This window comes from Pseudopipra pipra, chromosome 4 (assembly GCF_036250125.1).
Source record: "Pseudopipra pipra isolate bDixPip1 chromosome 4, bDixPip1.hap1, whole genome shotgun sequence".
NCBI classification, from domain to species: domain Eukaryota; kingdom Metazoa; phylum Chordata; class Aves; order Passeriformes; family Pipridae; genus Pseudopipra; species Pseudopipra pipra.
In genome coordinates, this window is record NC_087552.1 from 11,419,857 (window position 1) to 11,436,256 (window position 16,400).

General features: G+C 39.3%; 1 protein-coding gene across 8 annotated transcripts in view; it reads right to left on the minus strand.

Annotated features, from left to right (window-relative positions):
• The window catches only part of GAB1 (GRB2 associated binding protein 1), a 101,426-nt gene that overhangs the window by 43,954 nt on the left and 41,072 nt on the right, over positions 1-16,400 (minus strand). Inside the window, exon 1 of one of the 8 annotated variants that reach the window (XM_064651559.1) lies at positions 9,368-9,471. The exons of the other annotated variants lie outside the window; for them this stretch is intronic. The gene's annotated coding sequence lies outside the window, so the exon portion shown is untranslated. Of the gene's footprint in view, positions 1-9,367; positions 9,472-16,400 lie in introns of those variants that run through there. 8 annotated transcript variants of the gene reach the window in all.

Consider the following 16,400-nt stretch of genomic DNA (forward strand, 5'->3'; position numbering starts at 1 on the left):
TTCTTACGCTTTCCAGCAAAGTCGGAGACCAAGAAAAATCAACGCAGTAGCCAAGTCCCTGCACATCACGCTACAGGCTCGCACCGTGCCCCAAGGCAGCCCATTTAAAACTTCTTTGGGATATTCAAACGAGGTTGTCAGCAAGTCCTTTGGAAGATCAAAAAAAAAAAACAACAGAAGAAATGCATAAATAAATAAGACAGGTGAGTGCATTTTCCTTTTGGTCAGCTCTGGTTGCAGGCTAACCAAGGAAAGGAATGAAATCAGCAAGGATGGTCCCAGAAGAGGTCAAGATGTGTGATGTCCTTACACACTGGGAGTAGGTTTCAAAACTAGTGTTTCTTACTGTGTATTAGGAAAAGATTCACAGACGTTTTTGTGAGGCACAAGAGCGCTTCCATTTCATTTTTAGTGTAGCTGTTACCTTCAAACAAACTAGTGGAAGGAGGACATAAAGGACAAAGAGGGAGAACTGCACTGCCATCTCCCAGCTCTGAACTAGCATCGTCAGCTTGGCCCTGGAGACTCACAAAACCCTCATTGTGAAGTGGGAATGCCTTTTTGGGGTATCAAGCTTAGAAAGCTATTATGAAAAGATAATACAGAAAACAGGAGGAAGGGAAAAATGCCAGACAGCTTAATTAAGGCTTGTGATCCATTCTCCAACTACCAACACTCAAAAAGTTATTTGATTTTAAGGTAATGTCTATACTTCACAAAATAAGTATATTTATTGTAGTTGTACAATATATATGTATAGTATATTGTATTTATTGTGTATTATATTATGATGAATACAGCATCTGCCTTTAAATGTTGAACTGTGTGAATCAAGTCAAAGTCTCAAAGAACTATTTCCATGGTAGCAATAAGTTTAACTGGGTGAACACTCAAACACAGAAGTAGAAAACATAACAGACGAAACCCCTTCAAATTTAGATTTCAAATGTGGGTATATTCTAGTAGCACAGCTGGATAAGCACTGTCTAACAGCGACCCAAAAACACCAGCAAAGTTTGTTTTGTTTCCTGTTTCCAAATCAAGTGACAACTTAGATGCTGGGATAACAGGAAACGTCAGTATCGGAGGCTTTCTCTCCAGGCAAGGTTGGTCACAGATAACTGTTATAAACCAAACTGCAAAACCCTCCTGCTTCAAAAACTGCCTTTATCTTTAACCTCAGTCCTCAGCCACGCAGATGAAATTTTCAAAGCTGAAATCAGGAGGGAAGAGATAAGAGATAGGAGAGGGACAAGAGCAGTTGAGAAGCACAATGTGTTTTGTCTCATAATTTGTGCAACAACAAAACACCATGCAAAAAACCCCATCAACTCTGTACCAACTCTGTGCCTCTTCTAGAAGTTTATTTCTAGTACTATGTTAAGGAGCAAAAGGTTCTTAGCAATTCTGATAATCTCTGTTTAGCATTAACGAGTAAATAGGATTCTCTAAAACTGAGAAAAACCAACCAGCTAAAAGAATTTCCTTTCAGCCCTTCGGGCTACAAAACAGCAACTATAAAGTACTTAAAACACTGAATTTAGCCAACCAGCACCTGCTACTATTTTTGCAGAGTTTTCACATAGTGCATATGTGAACGTTTATTTCAGTCCTATAATGAGTCACACTCACTGAAACTGGCACAGATTATATTCAAAAACAAAAGCAATTCCATAAACTACACACTAATAAGGCAGATACAAAGGTTCTCTGGATTACAGTACAAAGCACAATTTAGCAGCAGAATAAAGCTTAAAGCTAGACAAGCGAACTGACATCAGCACCCTTGCTAATCATAGTACAAAAGCGCCTCTATATTTTGTCAAAGTGCAAAATGAGCTCACATAAATCACTCTTTGTTATTTGAAAATATCTGGGATTCTTAAGGCTGGATCTATTTTTAGCATTTCAGTATTTGTCACTGTAAAGAAAGCTGTACACTGCCTCACTGAAGCACAGATCAGTGTGCTGGATTTGTACGGAAGAGCTTCTTCAGTAACAGCTTTCCAAAGAGAAATCTCCAAAAGAAAGCATGTGCACATGTGGAAATAGCTGTATTTTCCTTTTTTTTTTTTTTTTTTTTAACCCCCTTTGGGCATTTTTGTTTAAAAATTTTGCAATTTTTTTTACAGAGCACGTTACAGACTATTTCTTGTAATCACCCAAAAAGATGCAACTGGTTTACGTCACAGGAAAATTACAGGTAGTAATTATTTATCCGTCATATAACTGATGTTATCAGCCATACATTATCAAACACTGGTTTTCTGTGCTAAAAGTCAACTGCTCTAAGTTTGAGAAGTCGAAAAAATAGCCATGACGGGATTTAAACATTTTGTACAAATATTATTCAATTCTGGAAACAAAACTGAGCCAAGAAATAATCCAACATATAAAATATGTTACTAATATAAATAGGATTTCAAAATATACTTTACAAATATACTACCAGTTACTAAACACTGCTTGCAGAGCAAATACTTAGTTGAGGAGTAAAATGGTTCCATTTGTAAGCGTAGTAAGGCGAACGTCATGGGAATCGAGCTCACCAAAAGCCTGTGTAGGCTTTGTAGATTATTACAAAACACGGTTTAACAAGGTTTGCTGCTTTTGTTTCAGACTAAGAAGGGCCTTGTGTGCCTCTCAGCTTGTTTTCTCCTTCGAGCTGCAAAGCATATCAGCTGGCCTAACATAGGACACCACCATGCCTGCCAAACATTGTCCTGCTTGTATCATGAGACCATCGTATCATGAGACCATCATAACTATAGAAACAGGCTTGTTTTCTTGTTTTTGAGGCAGGCTGAAATCTGACAAGCTGCTCACCCACAGAGCATCAAATGATCAAAGAAACAGTGGAGTTCTGTATTTTTCACACAGCGTTTTGAGTAGGTTACAAAGTAAAACCAAAAAATTCCTACTATTCTTATTTTTTTCAGTAAGATACTTCTAAACTGCTGATGTAAAAATGAATGAATCAGCTAAGAAATTGGCAGAAAGCATCACGTACCAGTGTTAAGAGTTTAGTTGCTTTTGTTTTGTTGTTTTTTTTTTTTTAAATACTGTAGTTAATCCTGTATCCAGTACACCGATTTTACAATATATTCTCCTTACAAGAGGTGTATCTGTTGAAAAAGTTGTAGCTATACCTCCCTTAATCTTTCCATTATGGATTTCCCCCTCCCCTCCCATCATGTACACTCGAGATGTACCTCATTCAGCTGCTGGCTATAGTTCAAAGAGGTAGGAAATAGGGGATGTATGTGTAAATGGAGAGGGAAAGGAAGGAGGAAGGGGCAGGAAAGAGTAGATAATTTATATTTTTAAAAGGATTTAACCTTCCATTTGGATCCCCTCAAGCTGTTGCTCAAGAGGCCAAAATGATTACATGACATGTTTAAATAAAAGCTTAGAAATGTTAAGTCAAAGACAACTTTTTCGGTCCATTTTTACAGATTTTGCCCTCATGTGACCAAGACAAGAACCAAGTAACTGTGGTTACTGATAAACTGGTCAATTGTGCTCCTATATTTTCTTAGTATTATTACCCATCAATCTGTCATTTAAAGCTGATTTTCTTCTTCTTCTAGCACATTTACCACCTTTTTTTGGGGGGGGAAGCATCCAGTCAAAAAAAAATCTTTCCAAACCGTTGAGCACTGGCTAAGCCGAAGAGGGTATCACATTCCACTCTGGTAATACTGCTCATAAATCTTTCCCTATGTATGACCAGTAAACCCAAGAATAAAATTACGAATCTCAAGCCTCCCTTCTCATCTCTCAAGTATGGAGACATTTGTGCTTAGGTTTGCATCTCTGAACTCCATAAAGTACTTTAAAAGGGCAGTATTTGGCATCCTCCTTTCTCAGACAAGTCCGCTAAGACCTGGAAGAAAGAAGTGACTTACCCAGGAGGATCCCCAAATAAACCCTGATGTTTTATAAATGCACAACAAAACATTTCCTTGCTCCAAAAGACATTATGAAGTAAACAGAAGACAGAGAGCATGAACCAAAGAGAAGTAGGAGCAGCAAAAGGCACAGCCCAAGGTGACTTCATCATACTCTCCTGGACATTTGCTTAAGTCTTGAAGCTACTGTTGAGGGATTTTCCCTCATCTGCTGGGATCAAGGCTTAATTTTCTTTATACTTTTTGCTGCCACCTATTTAATTTATCCCTCTCTCTTTACTTATTTTTCAGTGCAAAGGCTAAACAACAGTGAAACTGGTAGATGTCTTTGACAAACAACCAGAAGAGGGATCGCAAACAGAAGCTGAGTACTTCTCCTTTTTGCCTCCACAGTTCTAGTGTCCAGGTGTTCCATTCATTGCAGGAGACAAACACGCCTCTGGCACAGCTTCACTGACTCACACGTTAGACCTGTGCTCTGCATCCCATTGGAAGCTCAAAAGAAACAAAAATAAGTGTCCTTCACACTGTGCTTCTTTTTAAATCCTGTTTGTGGTCGGCACAGACCAGCGACAACTATCACTGAGGAGCTTCATCCCACGAGGCACGTACTTGGGAGGACTGCTGGGAAGTAGCAAGAAGAGGTCACATTAGGTAACGGTACTTCAAGTACAGAACTTTACTTTTTCCACTTGCTACTCTTCCGGCTTGCAGAACTAATTCCCAACATGGTGAAATTTCCAAATTTCGGCTGGTGTTTTCCCTGAGAAATTAAAACTTGTAGATTTTTACATGGATATAAATTAAGGGGTGTTTTACAGAAAGCAAGTTTTCAAAATATTTTAAAACCTGTTTGTTTGTTTTTGTGTTTTGTTTTGGGGGGTTTTTTGTTGTTGAATTCTTTTTTAAAGGCCATATCATGAGCACTAGGAACTGAGGAACATGTAATTACTAGTTAGTTCTGAAACCATTATCATAACACCAACTGGCAATTGCCATCCTCTTACCCTCTTCCCTAAAAATAATGACCTTTATTTTTTGAAACCTAAGACAGAACAACTAAACTGAGTGCAATAAAAAAACATGTCTTACTGTCTTAATTCTACACAGCACAAATTGCATTTCCAGGATCTGACAAAATAGTCCAAACTTTCTACTTTTAGTAGTGTTAAATACTAAGAAGTGTAAATACATTGCTGCAAAATAAACAAATGTGAGATGAGGAAAATACTGAATACATTACGACTTTCTTTAAATACTTAAGACTTGTTTTCCAGGAAGCACCATCTTTTCTCACTGAGCAAAATAAGGAAAAAACAGTCTCAGTGGAAGTTTCCACTCTCCTGGCCATCATCCTGATCATCTGTTCCGAATACACACAAGGCCAAAATTTCCTGTTTTCAAACTATTGTCACCATTTTCTAGTCTTGTGCTGTCGATTCTTTTGTTTATTTAACAAGCTAAAGTTAGAAAACACTGAAAATACAGAAGAACAATACTTCCACACACATTTGCTGTGAGCTCTGTTTCATAACTGAGGTTTTAGCACGTGAATTAATGTCCTAACGTTACACCGCTAATTAAAGCGCCAAGAGAGGTGCAAAATACAATGTAACACTAACTTCTGCTTTATTTGTGAATCTAAAACTGAGTATCTTCATAGTCCTTTCCATTTTGCATGGGGATCCTTGATTTTTTTCTTACCTTTTGTTTGATTTTTTTTTTTCCCTACAGCCTTATCCCTATTCCCAGTGCAATTGTGTGGCCAGGTCTGTATCATCTAATTCACATTAAACTGATCCTTATGGCTGGTGGCATCAGGCACTTCAATAAATACTTACTTCTCTGCTACATGACAGAAATTTTCTAATGGCAAGCACAAATTTCCTCCTGCACACCAGAGAATTACCACCGTGTCTTCACCAAAGGAGAGCCTATCCAGAGCTATGCAGAGCAATAAAACAGGAGATCTGCAGCAGTGCCAGGACCCGAGCCCTCATTTCACTGCCTCCAAGCTAGGACCAGTGACCAGACCATGTCTCTATATTCCTACATCCTCTAATCCAATTCTAATGCCTATAAAAGTTCTGCTGCTTCTGATCACTTGCAAACCTACCTTTTCAGTTCTAGTTGTTGTACTTCACCACCCATCCCGTGTGGCTAAGACATAACTCCCAAATGGTCTTTCCAGGAACACGTTCCCTATCACTGGCAGTAGCTTCACCATCTCCTCTCACTGCTCCATCCCATTTGACATGGCATGAGGTTTGTCACAGCATAGGAAGTGTATCCATTGCAGGTCCCTTACTCACATATCTACATGGTCTTTGCTTTGCTGCCCTGTTTCTCAGAACATTTCAGAAATTCTGTGGTTTGTTCTCTGATCACAAGCATGTTCTGACTGTCTCCCTCCCTACTTTTTCCCACATCCAACCTATTAAAAATAATAGTGCCAGCAGAATCTCCCTTCTCTCACTCTGATCACATCATCTTCTGTTTTAAAGTTCTCCATTTATTGACTTGCTTTATTGCAGTTTGGGGCCTCTTTTCCTATTTTTAGGCCTTTTCTTCTTAGGAAAATCCATCTTTCTTGACTCTCTGCCACTTGCAAGTCACCTCCTATTGCTTTATGCTCTACCACTAATACTAGATCTGGCTCATTTTTCCTCCTCTGCTGCATCTCTCATCTTCCTTTAACTTTTGAAGGCTTCCCAAACCAATAAGCACGGGCACGACGTCTCCTTCCGTCAGATTCCTCCTAAGGATCAGCCTCTTTAACAGTACTTATGATCACCCAACCAAATTACAATTTGGCTTTGCATCACATGGATTTATTTAAAAAATGTTGTTTTTGTGTATTCACCAGACAAAGGTTTGTTTGTTGTTTTTTTTTTTTTTTTTTAAAGTTGCTTCAGTCTTTTCATCAGCTTTTAATCAGAAGCCACTTCCCCCCACAAGTCTTAATCTAAGAAAGCAAACCTTCTGGGGTAGGTTCTGCCCTTTTTTTCTGTACACTACTTACCACAAGGATTACTACTGTGCTGACAAGACCCTCTTGACGAGTTGCAAGAAAGCAACACACAGAAAAATAAAAAACTTTAGCATTTATAAAGACACGGTAAGTCCAAAGCTGAAAGGTCAAGCCTACACTCCATTGACATCAACAACTGCTTTCCCACTAATGGCCAGGGATGAACTATTTCACCATACATTTGTCTATTCATTTATCATATCCTGGGAGGACAGTAATTTTGAAATGGTGTTTGTAACAAGGTGTGAAAAATCCCCATTCCTCCAGATCACAAGCCCAAGTGCTTCTTGTAATATTTTGTACAAATTGAGAGTTTTCTCTTTCTTTCCTTCTTACTCACCCATGTAGATATCTATCTTCATCATCTGTCAAACACACAGAAGGAAAAGCAAGACAAGACACTAGAATCTTGTAAAAACAAGCAATTCCTAACACGGTTTTGGATCCTCTAAAGGACACTGCAGCTGCAACAAACACACAAGACATGCTTCACTGCTTCGTGTTTGGATCACTCAAGCATGCTCATTTTGCAAACAAAGTAAGAGGTTTCCACACATGACAGAGGGCAAGCATTTTGCACATCATCTCTTCAACGAAATATTTATAAGGCTTAGACCCTGTGCTTTGCAGTTCCTCTAAAAGAAAAGGCAATTGAGCTACAGAAGCAGCAGTCTCTCCAACTTCAGTAGGGAATGATGAATTAAGGGGGATTTAGCAATGAACTAAGGAGGACAGTACAAAGGTACCCCATAATTTCTACAAGTTGCCTCCTAACTAACTAGCCTGGTTTAACCTACTAGTTGTATTAAAGAAGCTTCTATACATCTGTAACACACGTGGAAAAGCCTCCCATGGAAATTCAGACTGTGTTTTCAATAAGCCCTATAAATTAAACTTAGAGCATGTTGACAGTCCATCCTTATCCCTTCCTTCTGAGAGCAGGGCTGTGCATTCTCTGACATCTTTGCAAATCAGGTATCTGCAGATCAAAGCGGGAGCCTCTTTTACAAATGAGTGGGCCACTACTACAGCAATAAAAGGACTGGTAGTTACTCAAGCCATTTACTCAGTAAAGGGAAAGCTAAAGGAAACCTATTGTTCTGCCACTTTTACAGGGAGAATCAACACAGTACTTTTTTAAATGCTGTGAGGCATTGCAAAGAATTCCTTATTCTAAGGAAGGGGAAGAATTAGGAATGGCAATCGCAGTGTGTACTTTTTAAGACTAAAACTATTAACTTTTCCATTACTGAATGGATCTGAAATGTGCATGAACCATGTGATGGCAGGGAGAGCTGCTAAGGAAAGTAAAAGCTAAGATAAAGTAAAAGTCAGCATTACGTCTGATAGACACACTCTCCCTTTACATGGCTGAAAATATTTACCAACTAGGCTACAGCAGAGTTTTTTTCTGAGCAGAACCAACCTAAAGAACCAATCTAAAGAACTCCAGAGAAAAATTAATCTCAAAACAAACAAGCACGAAGTCAAAATTCTTTGCAAGACATTATGATCTATAGATTCCTTTTACTATGCTCCTTAGCATGAGTTACAACTGTAACAAAAATATTGTTTTTCCAACGTGGCAAACAATATACTTTTAGACTCAAATTACTCACTGGTAGTAACAAAATGGTTAAGAAATTTGGAAAAACCATGTACCAATAGCAAATTCAACTACATACCAGCATACTTGAAAATTTGGATGCTTCATTCTAATTACTTGGATTAGCTTATTAAACACTCCTGTAGCTCTCATCAGCTCACATAAAAAAAGTTTTCTACTGTTTGTTTCCTAGACTGTAACAGTACCCTTGTGCCATATATTATTAGGATCAACAGCTTTGTAGAACTTAACCAGCACAACCAATTCACTTATCATTTTTTCTGCCCACCCCAGAGCAGTGTTCTGAACCCAGATTTGTTCTCAAACCAGATGCCTCGAACGGTGTGGCCACAACTGCTCCCCACAAACACAGCGCTGCCCGGCTGGAGGAACCTGCATGCCGGGACCAAGCCTTGGGCAGCCACGTCTGGCTGCTCCCGGCAGCTCCCTGTGAGCCTCCCCGGGACAAAACTGAAGGACTTGCACCAGTGGTAACAGCCAAGAAACTACAGACAGTTCTTGAATAACAAGGCAAATAAAATCTTTTTTTCTTTTTTTTTTTTCCCCCCCCCGGAGTCAGTGATACGAGTGAACAAACGAGGTTTAGGTTCCTGCTTCAGAAACAGAATTTACCGAGTCAACTTGTAAATCAAAACAAAAGCTACACCTCTTTTTGAACAAAAAAAACCCCATTTTTCAAGCGCAAAGATAACATTCTCTACGGAAGCCTTTGTTTACTTACTCCAACTCATTTGCCATATGCTTAAGTTACAAAGCAGAAAAATAAACAACAGCAAGAACGCTTTTTTTCTAGTTTACCTCTTCAAGTCTTCAGAAAATTTAAGCAAAGTCCTGGCCATTTCTGTAGTTGTGTCTACCCCAAAAAAGCAAAGCTTTCTTTTTCCTGCCGGCTTCCCACCTCACTCTACACCACCCTATCCTCATAACCTTTGACCAACAGGAAGCAGACACAATGGACTGAAAATAACAGCAATTGTAAGATTTCGAATGATTTAATACATGAGGGGTGGGCTTAAGATTTGAAAAACTTCCCTTGCTTTGGTTTTTCAACAGTTGCTTAAAACTGTTAGACTCTAAGTCTGTCTACATAGACTTAGAACATTTGTTCAAAATCCTGGGTTGAACGAGGCTAAAAACTGTGAAACGCACTTTTCAGAGCACAGAGGTCCAAATTCTTACATTTGTTGAGATTCTGTGTTTAAGCCATGGTCATTAGGCTCTTATATACAACGAACTCAGTTTTCCAAGAGTGTAAGCAACAGCAGTAGAAGTTTCTTACAGCGTTACCTCTTTTTTTAAAAAATATTTTTATTTATCTGAGCTTTGAGATCAGTAATAGGTATATGTCCCATAGAATAATATATGACATTCTTGTGAGAAATGTAAGGGTCCATTTAAACACTGCAGTTAAAGCTATAAAAAATCACGGTGATGGGAAGTCACAGAAACAAAAAGGACCTTTGCTAATTCTAAGTAGCTGAGATACACTTTGTAGTGTAGAAGAGAAGATCTTTATCTTCTCCTCACATAAAAGCCAAAGCAATGATCCCATAAACATCTTCATTAACAGTAAAATATTCACGTGCTTTAAACTGTACCAACATCTTGACAGGAACACTTGGGGGTTACAGATTCCAAAGTCCAAACAGGCAATTACAGCATTTCTTTTTATTAGTTTAAACGTTTTTGTCTTGCACTCCAAGTACCTGCCAAACCCAGAATCACATCCCATCCCTGCCATTCCCCCCCAGAGCCCTCAGGTTCCTCCTCTGCAGTCACACCACAACACACCCAGGTCACAGTGGCAAGAGCAGAACGCACCAATGCAGAGAGGGACTCTCTGAAGAGCTCTGAAGAGTTATACTGTGTTTTCTGGAGAAGGGAAGGGGCAGAGGGGTGAGGATAAAGAGTCAGTGTAATTTCTACACAGACTCCTGTGTAAAGATGACTAAAAGGTTCTTCCACAACCACAGGAGCTGGTAACCTCCTCAGCCTTGCTTGCAAACAACAAGCAAAATTTCAAGCTATGAATGTTATAGCAGAATAGTTGCAAGCATGCTGAAATGCAAGGTCATAATAATGTTCCAAAGTAATTCCCAAAGAATTTGCTGCCCCCCCCCCACATTTCATCAAGCATTGGCTGTACCTCTCTTGCATGTTAGGCACCGCTTCAATTTAGAGGCATTTTAACAATGGAATTACACTCAAAACGTTCTTTTCTTGGCAGGGGGAAGCTCAGGCACTGCATTTCTGCAGGCTAAGACTGGATCTACCTTGTCAATGCAGTATTTCAGTAAGGTCTGCTGGGGCTCAAAATAACTCCAGAGAAGCCCCTCGCACCCCTCGGTATCCAACAACAACTTCCAAATACAAAACATTCCTAGAGCACACGAGCAAGCTTTTGAGCACAGCAGCAGAAGCCACCACTGACATGTTGTCATAGCAGCTTGAAGCACAAATGGTTCAACAACAAGGGAAGTAAACATGAGGTCCTCAGCAAGCCTGCAGTTCAAGAGTCCCTTGAAACTACCCTGTCTGCTAACAGGATCCTCCTTTTCCCTTCCCCCATTTTAAGACACGACCTGATGCCATCACACCAAGGAATAACAGAGAAAGGATATCCTGCCTAGATTTTCCATTATACAGATCAAATCATCAATCCAGAGAGGTCTTTGCTTACACATGGGATAAAAAGAAGATGCTTACAACTGATAAACCCTGAGAGGAAGCAAGGTTGGCTCCATGACTATTTTTAAGTAGTTAGCATTCACACAATGGCCTAAAATTAATGGCCAACCCCCAGGGTCCATGAAATCTTCATTAAAAATAGTAATAATAATTAAAAAAAAAAGGAGTTTGCCTATTTGATGGGGGGAAGTGAAAACAAAAGAAATAGAAGGTGACAGATACAATCATGCTTCTTCCCAGACTCACCTTGAATTCAGTTTGTATGCTAAGTTTAAGTAAGTGAAAAGATAGGAAGCTTTATGTCTTTTCCCCTAAAAATGAAGCATTTCCTTCAACAATTGATGGGAGAAATCTTTCTTCAACAGCTCTTGTCATTTTGACTAATACTCTTTTGCTGTAAGTATCATAGGGCAAATAGTAAGAAAACACAGAAAAATAAAAATATCTTTATGTAGCTGTATCATGAAAGAAGGAACTTGTTTTTTAGCCCTCATTTCCAAGGCCAGCTACCACAGCTGTGCTGCAGCTCCCAGCTGAACAGCTCCCTCCATCTCACCACATTACAGACAAAGGGCATTTAGTTTACCAAATGGCCAGTGTTTCACATTTAGCTCAGTTAAAAGCATCCCACATCTAAGGCTTCATCTAAGCATGATAAGAAAAGTCATGCTTTGTGCATCTGGACAGATGATGAATACAAACATCCTTGGTATAATCTAAGGATAAATAATTTAAATGGCATCATGTCAACATTAAATGCACTGAAAATGCCTTCTTATGCCAGGCATTTCTTTGGATAAAGAACAAGATGAGGCAAAAGGCCCTGTAAGATCATCTCTGTAATCTAGGAAATGCCCACAAACTCAAGACATTTTAAGTATCATCATTCATCTCCACCTTTTGCTGCCAAGAAGGATTTCTTCTTTTAAGCGTTTATCCTTGTGGAGGTGGTGGTTGTTGTTTGTCCTTTTTAATAACAGCATCACTCTGATGAGTAACTAAGAGATTCATGGAAAACAAAAATTGCCTAGAGTTTCTGATCTCATCACAAACTATTCCCCTCCTCCTCTGTGCACTAGATAAAAAGTGAACAATTAGCCTGCTGTTTGCTCTGTACAGTGAGATTGTTCATTTCTTCATTTGTATCAGATCAGATCACGGAACAGAGAAAAACATTCAAAATAGATTAAATAAAAAAAATCTATCCTTAAACCACCAACACTGCTATGAGAACTTAAACCCCATCAGATTTTTATCATTTCTTTAGTAGTTTTGAGCAGATTCAAGTGTTACATTCCCTTTACTTCATTTGGTTTGCAAAGTACTTCACGTTTTTAGGATTTGCTCTTTGACATAAAAAGCAAGCACTGCCTTATCCAACTGCTTTTTACACCTTTTTTGTGAGAGTTTCATAACCAGCTTCACTTACCATAAAATTGTTTAATTTTTAACTTACAGGAAGCAAAGAAACTCTAAAACTGGACGCCTTGTTACTTTATTTATTGGCTCTCCATACATTTAAACAGCATCTACTTTGTTTACTGGCTGGGAGCTCTTACCACTGCCAGCACTTCAGGAACAATGTAACTGTGGAAAGGGGAAAACATGTTTTTCTACATTTTGTTTGTCATCTAAGAGAATTATAAGGTACACAGGCAGAAGTTTGAAAATATTTTTAATAGCGGGTAACCTCAAATGGACAAAACAACTTAATTCAGCAGGTATTTTTATCTCAACTCGTAACTTAACCCTTTTCATTCTGGAGCCATTTACGAGTAATAATCACTGCCAGATTTGCCATAAACAATGGTTACTTTTCAATGCCTGTACCATGACGCTGAAAAAGTGTATTCTATTTCTAAAGATGACCATTTTTTAATCCTTAAAATGGAAAGGGCTTTGGGACAACCACAAGAGGCATGAGATCAGAAACAGGAGAATTTTGTACAATATCTTGTACAAAGTTTTCCACGTCTTAAAAATACATATCACATTTTAATGAACCCAGTAAGACACACAACACTGTGTGTCTTATTTTTTAATATATTAAAAAAATGCTGTTGTAACAATGTATCGAATTCCAAACAAAAAAAGGAAGCTTCTCATTTTTCCCTCCACTTACAGTGGCATCCAAAGTCTTTCCACCCCTAGGGAATTCTGGTGTCACCTATATTAGGCTGTGTGACAAGGATCCACTTGTCTGAGCAGTACAGCAAGGTGAGAGGGATGCTGCTGGTCAGGCCAGTGCCACTCTCTAGCTTCTCTGAGCACAACTCCCTCCTGCTCACCAGCACAGCCAGCAGTCCTGGCACGAGGGAGGGCACAGTGTTCTGTATCAAACAGGTGAGATTTGACAGAGGAGTGCACTTTTACACCCAACATCAGGTCTCACACAGCTTGCCTACGCTGTCATTTACCCTCAGTGCTAAACAGATGTAATGCATGTATTGGGGTCTCCAAGTGGATGGCTACCCTACTTCCACAGCCAACCACCCATCCTCCCTCCCTCCCAGACCTCAAAGGCTAACAAAAATGCAGAAAAAAAAAATTAAATAGCTACTCTAAGCAATACTCAGCTGACCTTCACATTTGAACACATTGGTTTTGCCTCTGCTGTGAGCCTCTTCCTTCCATCAATCCACAAAGCCAAAGCTGCTTATTCCCAACTTGAATCATGAGAGAAGAACTAAGACCAGTGCTAACAATGTCAAACCATCATTTTGGAAACAACTGATGTGGAATGACTGTATCTTCACTGTCACCAACTGCACTGGTAGGACACCACCAATGTCACGTTTCTGGTGCTGCTGGAGGCAGCTCCAGCTCCCGGCCACTCCACTGAAGCTACTCCATGACTGGAGTATAAACACTGCTAGGACTGCTCACATCAGCTACTGAGGGACACAGTCCAAATCATTCCAATCCAGAGGAAAATTATTTCGGTGATCAAAGTCACTGAATCAAAGTAACAATAAACACAAAAGGCACATATATATCAACGTCTTGGCACCTTAACCAAAATATGCTGATCCATCAACTTGCCAGTCGCTTTGTGACTACTAAATAAGCATAACCAGTATTTTATTGTGTGCTTTGTACCTCTCGTAACTCTGCTCAAATACTGTAATAAAAGCAGAGTTTAATGGTTGACAGTTAATGGTTTGCTCTACTATGAATGCCCTCCCCACAGAGGCAGGGATGGATGATTTTCTGCACTACTGTGTGTGTCTTGAACTGGGCACACAAATTAAACACCTTCTGCCTGAGCAAAGCAATGACAGCATGGGATGCAGCTTGGGGGGAGAAGCTCCAGTTGAACTTCCTTTAGCATTTAGAAGAGGTATCACATCATACCAACAGAATTGACAAAATTCCCACAGAACGTAAGGAGAAGTTTCAGTGATTTTATCACCCACAGCAGAAGTGAGCTGGCGGGGCAGAGAAGCATATACAAATGACTGCTTTCTCTTTGATTCACAATATTTAGATTGTTATTTCCAGCCCAGGTTAAACAAATTGGTGTTATGATACTATTGTTAGGCTGGATGTATAAACACACTTATGCACTTTTGGAGGCCAGCCAGCTCAGCAAACAGATTACAAAAGAAACAGGGAAGAGGTAGAACACGAGCTGCTGCTCGAGTTCACCCACCAGGCTGTTATGGAGAGGGAGCAGGGGGTGGGAAGGAAGAAAACAGCACAGAACAGTGGAGCAAAATATGTTGTGAACACGCTATTTTAAGAAGTGTGGAAAGTTTCCTAAAAAAAAAAAAGGCTCAAGAGTTGGTTCATACTCAGCAAAATAACTCCTGAACATTTCATACAGACAGACACATCGAGCAGTTTCCATCAGGTTGCTTATTGCAAGGCAAAAGAAAAAAAGAAACACTGGATATAGACTTCTTACAGTAAAAGGAAAATCAGTGCCCAAAGCACAAATGACCAGCAAAATTTTAGTTAATAGCAAAAAAAACCCTTGTCTGTTATCTTTAAGAAGAAAGAATAAGGACAAAAGGCACTTTCTGAGTAACCTCCACTTCATCTCTCATGAGGAGAGCTCAGCCTTACCCCCTTCTCTTCTGCAACAGCTCAGGAACTTGACTCCAATTCTCCATTTCTCTAAAAAATTACATTAAAAGTATTTTTTTCCTCATTTCAATCAGGAGAGGTGTTTGAAGACAGGTTATTTACAGTTGTTTACCAGGACACTCAGTTTGCAGATACAGAGTTGAAATAAGTATACCTGGACCAAGAGAGATTATGGATTTTTCAGCTACCACAACCAGCCTATGTAAGCAGAAAAAGAGCTGTAACTTTTAAATAAGAAAGGCAGAGTAACAAATACTGTCATGGACTAATCTCCCCTAGCTAACATTTTTTCCTGATGAACCTGAAGTCATTTATCTGTTCCAACAGCCAACAAGGCTGGGGTATCATCCCTGAGAGATCACTTCCTAAGCAGACCCAACATGCAGAGAGAAGAAAGCTCCATGAAGAAGTCAGGTCAGTAACTCATCCCCTTTGAAAAGGGCCTTGTGAGACCTCTCATGTATGATTTGCTCTCCTTCGTCCATGGCAGACACTCTGGAAAGAGTAAGCTGGGTTGCAGTCATACCAACAAAGGAGGTTTCTATTCTCATAATCAAAACACTTGCCTTGTTTCACTGGAAACACTCCATAATTTTATATTCTATTCAGGGGAACAGGCCCTTCACTGGCAAAATACAGCTGCAGAACAAGGCCTGGCTTTGCCCTTAAAGTAAAAAGTAACTGAGTAGTAGGTTCCATCAACTGAGTACCCTCAAACATCCCAGGAAGCATCAGGACTTGAGCAAGGTCTCTGAGAAGGAGATCTTGAGATAATTCAACTCAGTCAATGAAAAATATTGGTGTACCATAATATATATACATACCAGATATTGTAATAGTCAAGTAATTCACTTCAGCCTATGATACAGAAAGATAACTACATACAATAACACTTTTAGTGAACAGTTTAAAAGTTAAAAAAAATGCAATAAAGTAAAGCTTGTCAGTTCATTTATTTTCCTAAGCATTTAGTATTTGATGAAACTTTACTTGATTTTGCATATAAATTGTTGGCCTGCCTCTTATTTGGGTATCACTGATATCCAGTATAACT